The 15,928-nt window shown below is 37.7% G+C and overlaps 1 long non-coding RNA gene across 1 annotated transcript; it reads right to left on the bottom strand.

The window, feature by feature from the left end:
- Positions 1-8,138: 8,138 nt before the first annotated feature.
- Positions 8,139-8,603, bottom strand: LOC148268737 (uncharacterized). Its single transcript, XR_015816715.1, has 2 exons — positions 8,509-8,603; positions 8,139-8,421 (listed from the first exon to the last, which is right to left on the bottom strand). It is a non-coding gene; the product is annotated as an uncharacterized LOC148268737 (long non-coding RNA).
- Between the last annotated feature and the right edge of the window lie 7,325 nt (positions 8,604-15,928).

Consider the following 15,928-nt stretch of genomic DNA (forward strand, 5'->3'; position numbering starts at 1 on the left):
ATATTTTAATCCACTTTATGAATCATCATATACCAAATCACATAGCAAGCACAAGATGCTCAGATTTCTCGGACAACTGTACAAAATTACACAGCATGTACAGTGCATTGTATATGTGCACTAAATCACACAGCAAGTCCAGTGTATCCAAATCTGACATGTATACATACTGGTTATACATTTCACATGCATAACATATGTACATAGATATATATTACAATACAGACATGTACTCTCATTACATGTCTCACACTGAATATGTATTTATATTTATACATGCACAATCTCTACTGATATATATACACACATTCATATTTAAACACATACATACAATCATACACAATATACCATATATATATATTTATTCACATATTTATTTTATTAGTTCTGTCCTTATCAATTTTATTATTATCAATTCATATCTCATCTATCGTATATTTTTATATATATACACACACAAATGTAATAATATAGATATATGTATACTATATAAATACACACAAATACAAATTAGACATACTAATTATATTTATATTATATTACACATACATTTAAACATTCACATATAATGCACTATACATATATACATTGACATTAACATATAATTTATGTCTCAGTACCGAATATATATAATTCTTACATATGGTGTGATCGAGAAAGATTTGGAAATCCTTTCTATATTAGTCTATAGTCCTCTCTGAAATTTGAATACTGTTTGGATAATTTTTCTCATAATAGAAAATACATTTATTAAGTTATGAATAATTTTGGAAACTAAATTACGTGAAATAATGAGAATTTTACCTTGGGACACGTGATCTCGATCGCCAATGTCACCACGTGCCATCACACTTGTGTCATCGAATATGTCACACGTTAATGATCAAATCAGCACACATTGTCGCATATGGCACACCAACATCATATTTGGTCGCCACACTTCCATTTTATCTTCCTTCTCTTTTTCTTCTCTCTTTTTTTTCTTCTTTTTTTTCTTTTTCCTTCCTCTTCCTTATGGCTTTTCCCTCTCCTCTTCTTCTCTTTCCATTTTCTCTTTTTCTTCTTTTTCTTCTCTTCTTTTTTTCTTTCTTCTTTTCTTCCTTTTTTGTTTCTTTCTTCTTATTCTTCTTCTTCATTCTTCCTCTTATTCTTCTTCTTTTTTCCTTTCTTCTTCTTTTTTTTCTCTCTTTTTTTCTCTCTCTAACCAACGATGATTGCTCTCCTCTTTCTTTCTCCTTCGATCGTGACTCCCTTTTTCATTTCCTTCCTTCGGTTTTTTACCTCTACGACACCTCCTTCTTCCTCTTCGGTCACGTTTCCTTCTCTTCTTCTAGTTTTCCTTGCTTGTCTCTCTCTCTCTCTCTCTCTCTCTTGTGGTGTTCTCTTCTCCCTCTCAGCCCGACCCTCACTTAGCTCAACCTCCTCTCTCACCCGCTCGAACTTAGTTCTTTTCCTCTCTCACTCCTCCCTCTCTCTTCCAGCCGTTCGACCTTTTCTTTTCTCTCTCTATTATTTTTTTCTTTTTCTATTATTTAATTACATATATATATTATATACGACCACGTGATTCCTTCTGCTACTCCCAGAGTGTGCCTCTGAGTTCTTCTTTTCTTTATTCTTTTGTTTTTATTTTATTTTATCTAATTATATATATACACACACATATATATATGTACTTATGACTGGACCTCTTCTTTTTGCTTTTAGAGGCATGTACGCCTCTAGGTTATTCTTTTTTTTTCTTTTTTTCTCCTCTATTTCTTTTTATTTTTAATTAATTATATATAGATTTTTTTTCTTTTGTACCCAACTAGGGTATTACACATTATTAACCTAATACACCTGTACATATATATACACACACGTAAAAATTTCTCATGTCAAACTAATTCTATCACACGCAACCATCTCTTCACTACTTATGGGCTTAAGTGATCAGGTTGGATGCTCGTCAGCCCTCTTAACATCTCCCCTCAAGATAAAGAGTAGATATTTTCTTCTCCCTTCTGGATCATATGTTTGCTAAGTAATCTACTTGATAATGCTTCAATGAATATATTTGCAAGTTATTGTTTACTTCTTACATGTCTTCTAATGATGCTCCCTTCTTGAATCTTCTCTACCATTAGGTGATAGTCAAGCTCAATATACTTTGTTCTTTCATGAAATACCAGATTGGCTATATATGTATTACAACCTTATTATCACAGTGTAACACTGCAGCTCCCTAACTGTTAATCCTAAAAGTAGCCAGTATATGTTTTATTCATGTCAACTCACAACACACATTTGTCATTGTTCTGCATTCTATTTCAACTGATGACTTTTAGATTATTTGTTGCTTTTGGATTTTTAGGAGATTAAAGAGGCACCAAGTAAAAGTAATATCCTATGATGGATCTTTTTGTGTCCAAACATCTTGCCCAATCACTATCACTATAGGTGTTCAATTTTAACTTTAATTGGCTAGAACGGAATAATCCTTATCCATGAGCTCCTTTAATATACCTAAGTACCTTATATGCTGCATTTAGAAGCTTATCCGTGGGTTTCTCCATGAACTGGCTTAAGAGTAGTATAGAGTAGGTTATATATGGTCTTGTTAGGATTAAAAACATTAATCTCCCAATGAATCTTCTCTACATAATTAGATTAGTGATAAGTTCATCATCTTCTTTTAATAACTTCAACATTCTGATCTAACGAAACCTTTAAGAATTTTCCTTCTAGGTTTATGGTATCCTGTAGCAAATCAAGTGTATTTTTCCTCTTGTAGATGTGAACCCTTCCTTTTGACTTGGACTCTTCAATAGCTAAAAAATACTTTAGATTTCCCATATCTTTAATTTTGAATTATTTATTCATGACTTCTTTCATATTCATCAATCAGTTGATTATTGTTTCAGAGTCACAATCTTTTAGAAAAAGAAAGAAATGTGGTTTTAAAAATTTCAAATGATAGGTGCCTAATCCTGAGCAGTCCGTCGGTCGTTGTGTGGTTGGACTCGATTTCTTCCAGTTTTAAGCTATCTGTCTTTCTCATCTTTCACCATATGGATTACCTGGATGGAGGTTCTTTCCCGCAAGTGCCTTCGGTCTCCTTTTAGCTCTAGTGGGCGTGGTTCTGTAATTCTTCTAGCCTTCCTTCAAGTCGTAGCCTTAGCTTATCGATGGGTCTTTCATTATATACATACAACATTTTCTTTGACTCATGCCTTGGAGAAGAACGTTCTTTGTTTGAGTTTGAAGCCCTTATCTTTCGGGAGAGCCACCTGGGCGAGACCGTCTCTTTTCTTTTTTTATATGGTATGTAGAATCACTTGTGAAGTCGACTTCACTTGACCGTGTCTGCTTCAACTTCACCCTAGACTCGTGTCGTGTAGTGTAGTGTAGCAAGACTAAGAAGTGGTCGAGTGAATTTATGAACGAGCAACTATTAGAAGCAATACCTTTTTCTTTTTTGATTCTTCCTCCACTCACCTCCATGGACGAATGGAGTCAAATACACTGTTTCTTGGCTAGTTTAGTCTACTCCATTATAGGTCATTCGTAAGGGCTCCGTAAAGTTCGATTTTTGGGCGTAACGTTGTGGTTGTTCCATCGACTGACCGAGGGAATCCAAATGTCACATTTACTAAGTTATGAGAAAAATGATACAGATACTTTATTCTTGATTACATTCAATTTGATTAATTTTTTAAGACAACAGAGTTTGTCCTCTTCTTTTTTTAAATGTCAATTATCTTCCATAAACCCTAATCCTATAACAAATAGTAAGAATGATAGAAGAGTACGTTACAATTTGTGTAAATAAGTTTTTATGTGGATATAAGGTAATAGATTACATGAGGCCATGGATAACATTGTTTAATGTAAGGAATGGATTAATATCAATATTTTCTACAATTCTTTTATGCCGATGAAAGAATCGTCTACAACAATTATCTTTAAATCACCTAGACAAAAGGTATAAGTGCTAAAATTTCATAATGTTTGTAATCTCAAATTAAATATAAAGTCTTATTGCATCTTATTATCATGGCATAATTTTATAAACTCTCTAAATGATAATGAATTATAACGTGTTTTTCTAAAATGTTAAAAACTACTAAACAATGATCAAATTTATTGTTTATATTATACATTAAAAATCACCATGTCTAAGTAGAATTACACATAGACCAAGCTCAACTCAAACTTAATCCCGATTAATTATTTATACATTTTAATATATTTTGTGCGAATAGATTTTTTTTTTTAAAAAAAGATAAATAAATGAGAGACAATTTGAGTTTATCTATTAAAAGACTTCTATGTTGTTGCTACTATTATTTTCCCTCATGCTATAATAATATGAATGTTAGGTGTAACCCCTTGAATTGAAATTGTATTTTAAATAAAAATATTGGGGAAAAAATGGTTTACCGTATGCCATATACTTATAGATGCTTATATATATATTGTACCAACTTTCTTTCAAAGTCCAAAAGAAATCAAGTCTCTCCTGGCTAGTCGAGAATCGCATATATAAAAAGCACTCTATAGATAAGATTTTGATTAAATTACAGATCATATATGTTTAAGCTATCATGGTAATTTTCCAGTCAATTGCTAATTTATATTACTGCAATACAATATATGTATATATATATACTATGTAGTTAAATATTCTTTTGAAATTATGATGCCTTAGGCAATTAATCCTGTAAAGATTTTCTAGGCATCTACATGAAATGTCTCATGTCTCATGTCTCAAGTAAAAAGTGTGGCTCCAATTTGCTGCTGATCGTGAGTCTAGGTATATTATTATAGGAATTGCTTAATCAAAATCAAAATTTGATCTATAATATCCAAATCAATATATAGTTTTAATTCCCACAATAAATTTAATATACATAACAAAGGTATATTTTATTATATTTATATAACCTACAGAAAATAAATTTTATTTTAATTACTTATGTTAAGATTAATGTGAGGATTAAGATAATAATTTACCATTAAAAGTTACTGAATAGCAGATAATTTCATTCATTTTTGTTAGGAGCATCCGAGTTTTGAAGTATTCGATTAGCGGAGAGATAATCCCGAAGTTGATAGGTGATTTAAATTGTTGATTAATATTGGTTTTAGAGCATGTAATGACGAACAACCACAAGACAGATGACCTGACAGCTGTCACTGTCGGAATTAACTCCACTCAACTACGTGTCGATATTTTATTGGACGACGTGCGGCTTTTTTATATGTTGGTGATGGGGTAATAGCATGTACTGACGGCAGCGAATCAGAATGCTTCCGTATTTTTTGTTTTTGTGCATCCACGTGTCGATCCAAAAAATGTGCTGACAGCCTACCCACTTGGCACTTGTCCTCTGTTCCTTAATTAATAAGATTATCTTAGGATTAAATTTAATAATTTTTTTATTAGTTGTCCCCTAACCAGTTATTATGAAATTATTACAGTCGAGACTTTTTTTCTTATTAAGATATTGGATTTTGTTTTCTAATTTAAATTTACCTGCCCTAAAATTATATTTAGTTTATGTTTGAGACAAATCAATAAATAATACAGAATTTATTTGTCAATCAATATTTATTTCAAGTAAAAAAATACAAATTTTATTTTAATTATATATGAAATTTTATATCGAAACTAAACAATATAAGATAAATTTCATAAATATTGATATATTTTGTAATGATATGTAAACTCTATGTAGATTCAATTTTTGTTATTATAAATAGAATTAGTATCTAAATAAATATAAATTAGTATCTACTTTTAGAAAATATTGGTAATAATTTACTTATAATAGTTTTATTTTAAACATCTCAAATTTTTAAGTGCCTGCAAGGTAACACTTATTTAAGAATAGTCTGATTTTCTAAGAAATTTAAGTTAAATTATTATAATTTTTTAAAATATAATAAACTAAGGTTAATTGAATAGAGAGATATAAACTAAAAAATTTATAGTAATTTAAATGCTATAAAATGGTATATTTAAATTAATTAAAATTAAACTTGCTTGTTATTTGTTGAGCAATCATATTAATTTTAAAGAGTTAAAGGCCACTAAAAATTCGGTTAATGATAAAAATATGTTATTAGATTATTTTTAAAAATATTGATTTCACGGCTACAAATAATTATGTTAATTGTTTAAAAATATTTACAAAATAATGGATTATTTTACTAAATTCATTAATGTAATTTTATAATTATCAAAAGCTAGCCATCATATGTTTTTTTTTTTTTGGGTGGGTGGGAGGAAGAAATTGATGTTGGTGGGTGGAACGAGGTCAATAATTATGCAATTTAATTTGAGAAATAACTATTTTTTAAATACATAAATATACATATATATATATATATATATGTATGTAAAAGAAAATACTAAACTTGCTAAATTAAGCCCAAGGACAATTGAAGAGAGAATAGAAGTGATTAATCATTGCTGGGTAATGTTGTTATATATAGTTTATAATTCGTATCAAATTGATAATTAAGCAGAAAAATACACAAAGATTAATAGATATGATTAAAACATGAGGTGCCTTGTGGGAGATGGGACAATTCAATATCTACATTTTCCACTTGTGGGGTATTGAAAGAAATATACGTGGAGGATATGATTTCCTTCTAAAAAATATCATGTTTTTAAATGTCCTGGGTATCATATATATATATATATATATATATAATATAAACGAAGAAAATAAATTAATTATCTAAAAAGTTGCTTAATTTTAAATATAGAAAACACTAATAAAATTTTATTATAATTAATATTTTAATGTAAGTTTAACATATTTCTCTAAGAGGATCTCATAAATAAAAAAAAAATATTTTTTCCTAATAGTAAGTGTAATTTTTTAGTTTATTTGAACTTCTTTTTTGTAACTGTAAAAATTTTATACAGAAATCTTATATAATAAGTTAACATTACATATAATGCATATTAGTTTAATTAATACATATATGAAAGTTTTTATTTTAAATTAAGTTATTTATCTTTTCTATAAATAAACAAAAAGACTCTGCATATAGGATCTCATAAATATTATATAACAAGACTCACTATTATTAACATTATTTAACAATTAAAGTTGAGACCTCAAGACATCAAGACTCTTAGATGAATTATGGTCGAACCTATTATGCCGAGTGTGAAGAGAAACACTAGTTATTAACAGAACCTTTTTATTCTAGATCCTATCCAAAGTGAAAATATACAAGTTCACGTCTCTTTCACCATTGTCAATTATCTTATGGTGATTGGATTTTTAAATTTCAAAATGACTAGATAAAAATATAAATGTAGATAGACGAATTTTTAGTAAGTGCATATGAGAAAAGTGTCTTTTAAGACTACACGTGGAGTGAGGAAAATATCACCAAACAAGTGCATTTGAACTACACTATTATTAGGTAAAGTTACCACAATTTCAAAGACTGATATCAAGTTCACCATAAAAGACAAATGTAAATAGACATGCATAGAAGCTCCAAAATCTATAATCCACACTGTATTGTACTAAAAGTATAATTCAAGTTCACTAAGAAATAAATATCCAGATATGAAATTATAGTATCTTTTGAATTTGCATTAGCTTCAACCCGATGAAGCGAGATGCTCGAACAATATACACATCATTTGTTGATATTGCCCCATGTTGAGATTTTGAATGAAATTTCCAACAGAGCTATTTGGCTTTACTCTCACATAGGATAAACTAGAGGAAGAAGCATTAATCTTATTAACTAAAGCTACAGTTTGCCCTCTTTGTTTTGAATTATAACCTGAAGGGTACTTTGACAAGCCCATAAATGAGCAACCCAGAAAGCCCAGGCGCAACCCAAAATATCTACAATAAACCAAAGAAGAAAAACAAAACAGAAAAATTGCAGAAAACATAAAAGAAGTTACAGAAGAAGCGGTCAACACTTTCAAACATGCCACCACCAGAACTGGTCAATCCTCTTCAGTTTTTACTCTATATTATCTCATCAGTTTTTACTCTTGTAGTTGTTAGCTTTCAATTTTTAATTTTATATTTTTCGTAAATGTAGGAAAGTTGGTTAATTTTTATATGTATTTAAGGACCCATGCTTGACGAATAAAAGCATATTGATTTAACAGCAAATTGTTTGGTTTTTATTTTCACCATAAGCAGAATTATTCACCTCTCTGACTCGGACATATCATTAGTATCAGAGCAGGATGGCATTGAACAAAGAACACATTGACAACCTCGAGCACGATTTGGTCAAATTACAAGAATCAGTCAATCAGTTTAAAGTGGGAATGGCAGACAAACGTCAGCTCACCGAGGAAAATCTGCAGTGCCTCACAGACACGATGATGTCTAGCCGCGAAGCCTCTACTTGCAACTCCATGAGGCAGCTCGGCTAAAGCTGAACCACCAGGGATGACGAGCCTAAATGTATTGAATCAAAAAGGTAAAATTTCTACTAGAAAGTGGCAAAATTAGAGTTCCCAACCTTCGTCGGCGATGACCCCACAGAGTGGTTTAATCAGGCTGAACATTTTTTCGAATTCCAAGGGACCATCCATGACAACAAAATGAACATTTCCGTTGTCCACCTCGAAGGAAAGGCAAATCAATGGTGGCAATGGCTCAGGAAGAATGAAGTGAGATTACCTGGACCGGATTCATAGTGAGTTGTGGGCTCGTTTTGGGCCGCATAAATGTGAGGACTTTAATGAGGCCCTCTATAGAATTAACAAATGCGCTCACTTACTGATTGTCAAAAGCTGTGTAACACCCCAAGTGTATTATTATTATTATTATTTTTTTTCAATTTATTTTATTTATTCTATTTTGTAATTTTTGGAATTTTATTTAATTGAAATTGATTTTGGAAAAAATGGGTGAAAATTTAAATTATGGGAGTGTTTTTGAAAAGAAAATTAGAAACCGGGGGTCAAATCACAATTTAGAAAAGTTGTGCCACGTCAGCAGCCACGTCAGCGGCCCGGTCAGCAGCCCCGACCAACTAGGACGCGCCGCGTGGCAAGGAAACGCTGACCAGGGGACGGGCCATGTGGGCGATCCGCGTGCGCGCTATCGGAAAACCCAGATCCGTTCTCGCGCGCACGGACGGCCCAGATTGCATCGCGATGGACGACCTAGATTCAATCTCAATTAAATCGCGATCGAACGGTCCAGATTTAATCTTGATGGACGATTGAGATTAAAAGGCAAAGGGTATAAATACCCCCACCCACACCTGACCAAAGAAACCCTAGCCGTTAGTGCTCGCCAGAGAAGAAGAACCAGACGCCGGAAGAGCCGGCCGCCGCCGCACTAGGGAGGTTTTCGATCGCCGATCGAAGTAAATTTTCTCCCCCTTGCTCGTTTTTCGACGCTGAGTCCGCCTATGGCCAAACTGGAGCCAAACCACCGGCCAAACGGCTGAAAAACCCAGCCGAAACCCAGGGGCGTCGCCGCGTCCCTCCTCAGTTTTTGCCTCCGATGAAGCCCTTCCCGGCCTCTGTTTGGTACAAATTTTATACCACTGTGATCACCGTTCTTTTCTCTACAGGTTGATCGGAGCCAAACATTAAAACACGACTCACTCCGGAGGAGCCGCCGCACCCGAAAGCACTGCTGCCAGTAAGTTTCGGTTTTTCGTAATTTTTCGGCCCACCGAGGGCCCTAGGGTTGTTCTATCGCAGGGACCGATGCAAGCGTGGCCGAATTCGACCGAAAATGGCCAACTCGAGGTGAATTGCCGCTACAAGCGGCGGCGCCGACGCCAAAGCACGGTGGAGTCACTGTACCGGAATTGCGATATTGGCCAAAAGGGGCCCTAGGTCTAATTTGGGATTTTTTGGGACACGTGCAGGTACCACTAGTGCGTTTCAGTTTCCCGAAAAAAATTCAGAGAAAATTAGGGACAGCCTGTAGGCGCACTGTAGAGCCGTATTCAGACCCCGAAACAAGTAAGGACCCCTCACCCTATTTTCTATCACGGTATTAAAGTTCAATAAATGATAAAACGGTATTTCATGAATCAATAGATGTGTGAAATTGTTTAAGGTCGCTAATGGAGCCCGAGTCTGGTGTATTTGTCGGTCAGTTGTTGATTGTTCTATTTTACAGTTTTAAATGCAGTATGATGTCTGATGTTTTCATTTCATAGTTTCGTATGCATATATAACTGTTTTATTGACTATGGGTTGAATGACTGAGAACCCGATGTTGTGTGTTGTCTTGTTTGGCATAAACTACTGGTTTGCATGTTTGTGTGTGATTTGATGATAGTGACTGAGAAAAAAAGGAATAAAAGGTTACGTGAATTAATAAATGGATAATGTGGACAGCCTGACTAGATATCCTGGGAGATGGTGGACGGACCGGATCTGTAGGGAATCCTACCGGAAACGTGGTCTCTTATACCGGACAGGGTATGGAGACCTTCTGTGTTTTGGCGCCTATACCAGACAGGGTATGGGGACGGCCCGTTTCACCCTCATACCGGACAAGGTATTGAGGTTCATGGTTTTGGTGCCCATACCGGACGGGGTATGGGGACGACCTTAGAATTAAGTTATTAATGTTAATGGTTCACGTGTATCGGGGACCTCCTATGGATCTCCATGGATACTAGTAGGCTGGTAAATGGGAAAAATGTGTTGTTTAATGATTGAAATGCAAAGGCGTGGTAACTATTATGTTATACAGTTCATATGATTTCATGATGATGATAATGTTATTACTTTCATATGTTGTTTTATGGATCTCACCGAGGTAAGTGGACAGTAAAGGTTTTTGTGTTAATAAACGAGTTTATTATAAGTTATTCTCCATTGGTCTTTTTTGTGTTTTCTACCCACCTTTACCTCCGTGGTGGTAAGATAGTGTGATGTCTTTACTGGGCTGGTGTAGCTTATTCCTTATTTAACCATTTCAGATTAGGAAGACATTGTTCCCGAGTCCGTTCCGCAGGAAGACGGCAAATGGGACGCCTAAAGACTCTGTAGTTATATTTATAGTTCTTATTTTCGAGTATCTCTTTTAGTTAGTTTGTTCTTTTATATTTTGAGCACGTTTTTAGTTTTTGTGTAAGGGATGTTAATCAAAATTTTTATTACGCTTCCGCATTTAACATTTTTAATACACATATTTCATTCTAAATTTCCGGGGTCGTTACAGTTGGTATCAGAGCCGCGTTCCCCGGACCCATCTCTTACACAATAATGCTTAGAGAAATATTCACCGATAAACCGTTACTCAATCATTCCTTATGAAATGCAGGTGCAGAGAGATGAGGAGAGGAAGACCCCCACTAAACCGAGCGGCCCGGGATAATTCACTTCGGGAGGATGTGGACAGGCTATTTGAGATGATGGAAGGATTCATAGCTGCCCAGCAAGGGCGAGAGGAGAGAAGGGAGTTACCCAACCCTCCTCCACTACCGCAGGTTGAGCCTTCGCTACAGCAGGCTGATCCCGAGCCACCCCGGCACGAGCCTGCTCCTCCACAGTACCACCCGGCACCACTACCGCAGTACAACCCGGTGCCCCAGCCACGGTACTACCCGGCACCGCCACAGCACGACCCAGTGCCCCCAGCATATCAGCAGGTGCCACCACAGGACCCCCCAGTCTATCCCCAGCCGGGTCCAGTCCCTCCTCCACGGGACTCCGCTCCTTCCTTGATCGACCCGGGCTACATAGAGAGGTACAGGAGACTGAACCCCTCCACCTTTGCAGGGGGATCCTCTTTTGAAGAGGCCCAGTACTGGCTGGCGGAGACTGAGAGAGCTTTCAGGATCTTGGGAGCAGTTCCTGAGCAGAGAGCTGCCCTTGCTTCCTTCATGTTGGTAGGGGAAGCAGGACGTTAGTGGGAGCTCAAGCAGGCCACCCTGCCTACACCAGTCACTTGGGAGCAGTTCCTAGCGGCCTTCCATGCAAAGTATCTCCCTGAGCACATCCGACACCTAAAGGAAACGGAGTTTGTTCAACTAGTTCAGGGAAACATGATAGTATATGAATATGCTAGTAAGTTCCTAGAGCTGGGCCGATACTCTCCGGAGACATTGATGGATGAGGGCCGAAAGGCCAGGAGATTTCAGTCGGGTCTCCGTTCAGAGATCAAGCAACACTTGGTGGTACTGGAGCTCAAGACATATTCAGCAGTCATAGCATAGGCACAAATTGTGGAAAGAAGCTTCAGCACCCGTCCTCAGCCAGGAAGGAGTTCCCGACCCTCAGCTCCGTTCCGCAGGCTAGCACCTACTGCGCCTGCCCAACCAAACAAGAGGCTCAGACCAGTTATCCAGGCCCCTCCTCAGGCTCCAGGGGCAGCACGTGGGAAAATCTGTCAACACTGCAGCAGAGATCACGGGGACCGACCCTGCTACTGCCTTAACAACACTTGTAGCATTTGTGGCAATGCCCAGCATTATGCCAGAGAATGCCCGAGGAACCAGAATCAAGGGAGGCCTCCTGTCTAGGGCAGAGCTTACAACCTTACCCAGCAGGATGCCGACGCCGACCCGGATGTGGTACAGGGTATGTATACTATCTGTGACCATGTTGCTCATGTTTTATTTGACACTGATGCATCGCACTCTTTTGTTTCACATGCTTTTGCTTCTAAAATTAATGTATCGCCTGATAAACTTGAATCACTATTGTTTGTATCTACTGTTGGGGGTGAAACACTACTAGGGAAAGCTATCTATAGGGCTTGTGCCGTGGAGATAGCAAATAGGAAACTGAGGGTAGACCTGATAGGGTTATACACGAGGGATTTTGATGTAATCTTAGGAATAGATTGGCTAGCGGCGTATCACGCCACCATAGATTGCTTCAACAAGAAAGTTATATTTAATCCTCCTAATGAGGAACCATTTACAAATTAATAAAATTATTCAGTACGTATTCCTTGATGGTAAGTTTTCTTAACTTCTAGTGCCTTAATCTTGTTGTTTTCTCTGACTAGGCAAGTCCAAGAAGAAAATTTGTATTCAAGAGATTCCTGTAGTCCGAGACTTCCCAGATGTGTTTCCGGACAAACTGTCCGGTCTACTAGTGGATAGAGAAGTCGAGTTCACTATAGACCTACAGTCAGGTACCCAGCCCATTTCGGTTGCTCCTTACCGCATGAGCCGCATTGAGATGGAAGAGCTGAGGAAACAGATCACTGAATTGCAAGACAGTGGTTTTATTAGACACAGTGTGTCTCCTTGGGGTGCCGGAGTCACTTTTGCAAGGAAGAGAGATGGAACGTTGAGACTATGCATTGATTACAGAGGATTGAACAAGGTCACGATCAAAAACAAGTATCATCTTCCCCGGATTGATGACCTCTTTGATCAGCTGCAGGGTGCACAAGTCTTCTCTAAAATAGACCTACGATCAGGTTACCACCAGGTGAAGATAAGAACAGAAGACATCCCCAAGACGGCCTTCCGAACCAGGTAGGACATTATGAGTTCCTGGTCATGCCATTCGGGCTAACCAATCCCCCGACAATCTTTATGGATCTGATGAACAGGGTCTTCAGAGAGTTCTTGGATCAATTTGTCATCGTGTTCATCGATGATATCTTAGTCTACTCAAAAAGCAGAGAAGAACATGTTCACCATCTGGCCCAAGTTTTACAGGTCCTTAGAAACAAGAGGTTATATGCGAAGTTGAGTAAGTGTGGATTCTGGCTTGAGCAGACTGCCTTCCTAGGACACATCATATCGAAGGAAGGGGTGTCAGTGAATCCTGAAAATGTTGAAGCGGTACTTGGTTGAGAGAAGCTGACATTAGTTAAGAAAATTCGTAGCTTCTTGGGAATGGCAGGTTATTACCGCAGGTTCGTTGAATGATTCTATAGTCTAGCAGCTCCTCTAACCCGACTCACAAAGAAGAATGCCAAGTTTGAGTGGAATGAAGACTGCGAAAGAAATTTTTTAGAATTAAAGAAGCGGCTGACCACTGCACCCGTGCTAGTTTTACCGAGTGGATCGGGAGGATATACAGTTTATAGTGATGCCTCCTATCTGGGCCTGGGTTATGTCCTGATGTAGCATGGAAATGTTATAGCATACGGGTCCAGACAGTTAAAGAATCATGAGAAGAACTATCCCACCCATGATTTGGAACTTGCCGCAATCATTCATGCCTTGAAAACCTAGCGCCATTATTTGTACGGAGAGACCTTTCAGATCTATACCGATCACAAGAGTTTGAAACACATATTCACTCAGAAGGATCTCAACATGCGTCAGAGAAGGTGGATAGAACTCCTTAAGGACTATGATTGTGACATCTTATACCATCCGGATAAGGGCAACGTGGTAGTAGATGCCCTCAGCAAGAAAAGTGCAGGTATCTTAGCCCATTTGATGGTTTCAGAGAATAAGGGAAGCCCAGACAGTTGACCCCGCCCTGATAGCCCGCAAGAATGATGCAGAACAGGGAGGGAGCTCAGAATTCCGAATATCTGCCGATGGACTACTTCGTTTCCAAGACAGGGTGTGTGTCGCAGATGACAGTGAGTTAAAAAGGGACATCATGACGGAGTCCCATAGCTCGAAGTTTGTCATGCATCTAGGAAGCACCAAAATGTACCAAAGCATGCGACCCCGGTTTTGGTGGCATAGGATGAAGAGAGACATAGCCAACTTTGTATATAAATGTTTGGTATGTCAGCAGGTCAAGGCAGAGCATCAGCACCCAGGTGGGTTACTTCAGCCTTTACCGATCCCGGAGTGGAAGTGGGAACATATCACCATGGACTTCGTATCGGGGTTACCCAAGGCATGTTCAGGACACGATGCCATATGGTTAATCGTTGACTGACTTACCAAGTCTTCCCACTTCCTAGCCATCATGATGACCGATTCATTGGACAAGTTGGCAAGGATGTATATCCGGGAGATAGTCAGATTGCATGGGGTTCCAATGACAGTAGTGTTCGACAGGGATTCCAGGTTCACTTCTCGGTTTTGGAGTAGCTTCCAGCAAGCTATGGGAACAAAGCTATCTCTTAGTACTGCTTTCCATCCCCAGACTGATGGACAATCAGATAGGACAATTCGTACGCTTGAGGATATGCTCCGAGCTTGTGTCCTTGACTCCGGGGGCCATTGGGACGACCATCTGCCCCTGATAGAGTTTGCCTACAACAACAGCTACCAAGCAAGTATCGGCATGGCTCCATATGAGGCGTTATATGGGCGCCCGTGCAGATCACCAATTTGCTGGGAAGAAGTGGGCGATAGAAGATTGTTCAGCCCGGAGTTGGTAGAGGAGACCACGTCTAAGATAGTTAAAATCAAGAAGAACATTCAGACAGCTCAGAGTAAGCAGAAGAGTTATGCAGATACCTGGAGGAGAGACCTAGCGTTTGAGAAAGGCGACCGGGTATTTCTTAAGGTCACTCCTTTCAAGGGAATTAGTAGGTTCGGCAGGAGGGAAAAATTAAACCCCCAGTATATTGGACCCTTTGAAATTTTAGACAGGATTGGTACTGCTGCCTACAGACTAGCACTGCCTCCAGAGCTCTCCAGAGTCCACAACGTGTTCCACGTATCCATGCTACGTAAGTACAACCCGGACCCTTCTCATGTCTTGGCTCATGAACCGCTTCCACTCCAAGAGGACTTGTCTTATGAAGAAGTATCAGTCGTTATCACGGACCGAAAGAGTAGAATACTCTGCAACCGGGAAATACCATTTGTAAAGGTCATGTGGCAGAACCACACGCCCAGGGAGGCTACTTGGGAGCTGGAATTAGAATTTAGAGTCCAGTATCCCCATTTGTTCGACCAAGAATGAGAAGCAAATTTGGGGGACCAAATTTCTTTAAGGGGGGAGAGTTGTAACACCCCAAGTGTATTATTATTATTATTATTTCTTTCAATTTATTTTATTTATTCTATTTTGTAATTTTTG

Source organism: Carica papaya, chromosome 2 (assembly GCF_054855325.1).
Source record: "Carica papaya isolate Zhongbai chromosome 2, ASM5485532v1, whole genome shotgun sequence".
Lineage (NCBI taxonomy): Eukaryota > Viridiplantae > Streptophyta > Magnoliopsida > Brassicales > Caricaceae > Carica > Carica papaya.